Below are 6000 nucleotides of genomic sequence, written 5' to 3'. Positions count from 1 at the left end.
TCATCTTGGGTCTCATAAGCTGCTGCATCCGAAGCCGAATCTTCCAAGGGCAGGAAAGGATCGGTAGGAAAATGGATCAGATTGTACTCTGGATGATCTGATGTAAGATCATTACTGACCGAAAGAGGAACTAAATCTGTAAAGAGCTTTCTCCTCTTCTTCAAAGTTGTCTGCCTTTCATCATCAGAAGACCCAAATGTCCCTTCAACGTCCTCCCAGTCAATATCAGACTCATCACTATCACCTCTACTTAAATCTTCTTTTTCGAATTCTTCATCAGCAAAGTGTTTTAACTGTGCCTTAGTTTTAGCTTCTCCATCAGTGGTGTCCCTTGATCGAGAATGTCCAGAAAAATTGGGTGATATGTCTGTTGTTTGATTTATCTGGATCAGTTCTGGGGGGGAACAGGAACGAGCTCCTCGTTGCTCTTCACTGGAAGAAGGCAAGTCGGTATTTGAAGTTGATGCCTCATTTGTACTTGCTAGAGATGCCAATGTCATGAAAAATAGGAATTCTAAGAACTTGTTATCAACCTTGATTATCTCAGATGAAAGAGGGGGTTCTAGGGCTATTTTGATACATTTTTTTTTGTTTCTAAGGTAAGCAATATTTAGAGGCCCTCAATTTTTCTCAATGTTGTAATAGTTGACCAAACTAATCCCTGATTATCTCAGATGACAGAGAAGGTTCTAGGGGTTATTTTGATGCATCCCTTGTTTTTTATTTTATTTCAAAGGTAAGTCATGTTTGTAGGCAATACTAAAAAAATGGCTTTAGGTGGTTGGTTGGTAATTTGGTATGACGCTGCTCTCCTGTACTAATTCGACAGCTACATAGCTAGCTGTGTAAACTGGTTGTAGCGGGTCTGTTGTACCTACCTGGTAGTACAGATGGGGTTTTACCAGAGGGTTTAGGCCTACTTGGAGAAAAGGTTCCAAAATAGCATGAAGCAAAATTTTCTTACCTTAAATCTCTTTCCTTTTGTATAACCAACGCTCTCTGTAAATTTAGAAAGCCTCTTGACATTCTATGCCAGTACTCTTTAATAGCTCAGAGTTGCTGGTTGTTCAGCTCTGCTCTGGTAAACAAACAATGATGATTGTGCTGAATCATGACATATACGTACTGTGACCTTTGGTTTCCTTTCTCATTTTAATGTGCCGGCCAAAGGCAAAAGTACGTACCAAGGGTGAAAGTACGTATCTACACAGATACGTACTTTTACCTTTGGATGCGCCCAGAAATTTTTCAGATACGTACTTTATCCATATGCTATTTCCGTTAATATTTGGACTAGAGCCTTCTTACATATACCATTCGATTCAGCACATTTTTTTTAGTATGGTGGTGGCATTAAGTCGAGAAGTGAAAAATTGTGCATATACGTACTTTTACCTTTGGAGGGCCGAATTTTATTACAAATATTTTCTTTTATAATTACAACATTGAAAATAAACATACAAATTATATTAAAATTTTCGAATTAAAGTGGATTTTTAGTTATCAGTATATCAAACATTCAGTTTATTTTTATTAGTTCCTTTCAAGGACTTTTGAAGAAACATACATAGTTTTTAACAAAACGTTAATGACACAATAGGCTTTAGATTTTGATGGCTATGGGATTGTACTTTACCTTCTACCGTCTTTATCTTACTATTCCTTTGCTCTATCTGTTATCTTCGTTTTTTTCGTTTTTTGCTCTATATTTTTCTTCGTTTTTTTCTAATTGATCCTCCCATCCTTGAAATGAATACATACCTACTTGGCTGTCTAGATGGTTAGCTTTTTTAGCTTGTAGTGAACAGACTGGTATTATAACATAATTTCTCTATTATATGTTCTCACTGCTCCCCTTGCCCTTAAAACAAAGTCCCTACTTACTTTCCTCTCTCAAGGAACATTTTTTGAGTATTTTATGATCAATGAATTAGTGTCAAGGCATGATTTATTTTATTCAAAATTTTAAGTACGTATTGACTTTTCCAAACTAAACCTTTAAGACTTGTAGCTAACATTGATACAAAGAAATTCAAATTTTTTTAATTTTGTCAATAATTTCAGTATTCCAATTTCAATGTTGTTATTTTTTTTCAAAACTTTATGTGTATTTTAACTTTTTTCTATATCATGCCTCGAATGCTTAAACTAATATTTGTGCATAGAACAAAATTTATTAGATTATCTCAAGTTTTCTAATATTTTACTCAAAATTTTCAGCGTATTTTAACTTTTTTAAACCCAAAACCTTAGTGCTAAAAATAATTCTTGTATATGTTCAATATCGTAGAGCCTGATTCGGGAGTTATTTGCAAAGTCCCTGTAAACCAAGTTTAAAAAACATCATAGATATGCAAAATAAACATTTGCTAATCCAAAAACCAATGCCAGTTTTTCGCCATTTGCAGATGTAATAACGTCATCCTACCCGCCCTCAATTTGGGCACGGTATTGTGTAAAAAAATATTTTGCCTTTTTAGTTGAATTTTATCTACCATTCGTGCAATATCTGATTGTGTTTTTTTTATTAATTTGATAATTATTGTGCGTAACACTACAAGGGAAGGTAATAATGATCCATGTTGAATAAGCAAAGTCTACGCCTGAAAAATACATAAATTAGGTCTTCATCAGACACGTAAGAATGGTATTTCTTGGGGGGGGGGGATACTTCAGAAAATCTTTGGAAATCATAGGAGCAATATCGAAACTTTGGGAAGGGAGGGGGGTCTAAAATAACCTCTGTGTATGGGCTTGACCACAGCGCATACCAAGTTTCTTCATAAATAAAAACACTAATGAAAATATTTGTTAGTTTGCAAAAATAAAACTAAAATGGATTGCAGAAAACAGGCCCAAATTCAGATTTATGTCGTGGGTGGGCGACATAAACGCAACTTGGTCTCCTCAATTCGTTGTTTTTTTCACTTCTTCTCCCGTAATTACTGTAAAGTCCGACTTCTGGGTGATGGCACATGTCCCTGTACTTAAGTAGTATTTTGATATTCTAGTCTCTATTGTTACAAAAAAATCGACTTTTTTAATAATATAAAAAGTCAAACATTAACAAATCGAAACTACCACGAAGGAAGAAATCATATCTAAAGTAAATTAGACAATTACACTTTACTCTGAAGAGCAAATACACTAAATGAATTGTGTTTCTTGAAGAATTGGTTGAAGAAAGTTAAATTTTGATTTAAAGAGTAATGTTTGAGGGGGCAGAAGCCCTCCTCATATTTAGGGTCTCTGTGTATGACATTAAAAGGAGCATAAAATAAATAAAAAACAGGCTTTTTCAGATAAAAGTAGAAAAAATGAGCAGAAATTACTTCGCACATGAGGGGGAATACCCTTTCCGTAACCCACCGCTCTTAACGCTTAAGGACTTTTGTCTTTGACGCCTTAAGAACAACTTTTGAAACAAAAGTCCATCCATAAATACTTTCAGTATAGCACTATCAACCTTTAGCATAAAGAGTGGGGGTTTGAGAAGGGGGTAATGCCTCTCATACACCTGCTCCCAGCCCTATTTTTTACATTCAAGTTAAACATTTGTACCATAATGCTTCCAGAATGTTAATTAATCTTGAAAAAGTGCACCGCTCCAAATATTTATTTGGAGAGGAGGGAAATGCTACTTCAAAATGAATCATAATGTCATCATTTCCATGGTTTTCAAGTTTAGTTATTTTAAAAATCTTTCCCCTTATAGGAATGTCTCCTATTAATCCTGGTGGTGGGGGGGGGCTTAGGGTCAATATCCACTGGGTAACGAGAAGTCATTAAAATTTACATATAATATGGAATAATAGATTTATTCCAGTTGAAATTTTTATTAGAACACCAACCCTTACTGTACTTAGTCGCCCCTCCTTGGAAATTTTATGGTAGAACTCAAGGTTCCATCACCCACCTCTCTATTTGTGCCATTAAGCACAAAAATTAAATGTCTTATGTTACAGAGGATTTTTTTGCAATAGGAGGGATTCCACCCCCTCCAAAACAAACTCCTCGTTTTTCTATCTTAGGGCTTGCGAAGGGTTAAAAAAAATTTAGCTACTGTTTACGGCCTCAGGCATACTCCCCACCTACACAAAGATTCGCAAACGCCCCTCCATAATAGGCGACGGGTAATTATATGTAACTGGGGATAGTTATATCAAGTTTCAACTGAATCAACGTAGTTCAATGAAGCTTTAAAATAAATGTTTATACTAACCGTTTTTCTTATTCATTTTTTTTGGTATCATCAGGAGTGAATACGCCACTGCGAAGGATTACTGCCTCTGAAACTGGGAAGGTGTATAGTTTTTCAAAAATCGATTGGGAATTTTTACTCAATAGTGTTTTGACGCTTTTGGCCGAAATTGAGTTTTTTACTACAAAATGGCGAAAAGCTTCACTTTGCACTGGCACAATCATTTTAGCTGTATAAAAGGGCACAATAACTTTTAATTAACTTTCTAATGGGGATATTCGTTCGATACGAAGACTTTGGGAAAAACAAACAAACAAATAAACTCGGTTCTGTAGTCGTTTTTTTTTCGGAAAAACCAAAAATTTGGCGTTTTTGTATATAAAGACTTTATATATAGAAACCTCTGCAAGAAGGCTCTCTAATATGCTGAACTTGATGGTGTAATTTTCATCAGTATCAGCCACCCCTTGGGGGTGTTTGGCATTTTTTCAAAAACTAGGCAAAACGGCACTGGTGCATTATACGGACACATCTAAAAAGTAAAGTTTTGTTAATTCTAATGAAATAAAATTAAAAAGGATGAATATATATTAGTTTATAAATAAATTTTGGCTGTATATTTGCACATTAGGGGAGTCGGGTAAAGCATACCATATATTAAATACGTAACCTAACCTAGCCTAGGTACCTTCCTCCCCCTCCCCCCTAAACCCTCAAAAACAACAGTTTAAACATCGTAAACGCAATGAAAACTACTCTTTGCGTTTCATTTCTACATAGCGGTCTCTTGAAAATAACCAGTCTGGCGGGTTTCGTCTCTTATTAGTATATAAAAGTGTACGTTTAAGGCACCAGTACCGGAAAACCTTCTTGGGTTTACCACTTTTGATGGGTACCCCGCATATTTATGAATTATCCAAATTTTGAATTACCGTTTAAACCCAATTCTTTGGATGTGTATATTGTTATCAGAACTCCTTCTTTTTAAGTTTCGGTTACTATTAAACAAGTCACTTATTAATTACAGTTCGCTGCCACGAAATCTTTGATTAAATGAAAGAAAACTAAAGAAAGTGATGTTTTTTATTAAAGTAAATAATGAGGTAAAACTAGATAAACAAAACCACCCATAATATTAGGGGTAGTGTGGCAGTTGCTGTTATCAGCCCCGTTGGTCTTTGCACTAAAATTTAATTTGGGGTTTACTTTAAACTTAATGAAATGGAATAAATAAAATCAAGTGATAATTGTACGAGTTTTGTTTATGCCTTTCAACACATTCGAACTAAAATTAAACGGTTGGAAGTTTGTCTTACTTATAGCCCTATATTTTCGTCCAAGTGCAGGATATATGGAAGCTAATTACTCACTATAATTAATAATTGAGTAATGAGTAAATGCTAGGATCACTGAGTAATGAGTAATGAGTAAATGCTAGGATCACTGTATATAAATAATATAACAGTAAGATCATGGGTTAGTGATTTTTGGCACTACATCCTCGGCGTGTACAAACAGCTCCTCCCATTTAATCTGTAATTAGCGGGTCAGTGTACAATTTTGAAGCCAAGTTTCGCGTTCAAGAGAAATCTGACTTGTGCTACCCGTGAAAAAATCGTATGTCGCTTATATTTATAGTTGTTTAAATGCTCTCCGTAGCACTTGCATCTCGGGAGCACTTGAATAATCGTACTGTGTTATATCTCTATACAGTGGCTAGGATTAAGGAAGCATGAGGACAGGGGAGAGGAACTTTGCTTTAAAGCAAGCTTAATAAGGAGCAACTAAAGTAGACCATA

The 6000-nt window shown here is 35.1% G+C and overlaps 1 protein-coding gene across 2 annotated transcripts in view; it reads left to right on the top strand.

The window, feature by feature from the left end:
* The first annotated feature begins 2496 nt into the window (after positions 1–2496).
* The window catches only part of LOC148942624 (uncharacterized), a 29128-nt gene continuing 25624 nt past the window's right edge, over positions 2497–6000 (top strand). The window contains exon 1 of one of the 2 annotated variants that reach the window (XM_089102104.1): positions 2497–2566. The gene's annotated coding sequence lies outside the window, so the exon portion shown is untranslated. Of the gene's footprint in view, positions 2567–2594; positions 2639–6000 lie in introns of those variants that run through there. The other variant, XM_089102105.1, reaches the window with a different exon arrangement.

This window comes from Artemia sp. Qi Xiang Cuo, chromosome 16 (genome assembly GCF_049724085.1).
Source record: "Artemia sp. Qi Xiang Cuo chromosome 16, ASM4972408v1, whole genome shotgun sequence".
Classification (NCBI taxonomy): Eukaryota; Metazoa; Arthropoda; class Branchiopoda; order Anostraca; family Artemiidae; genus Artemia; species Artemia sp. Qi Xiang Cuo.
Note: the sequence above shows the minus strand (reverse complement) of the source record. Positions and strands in the feature narration are given on the sequence as shown.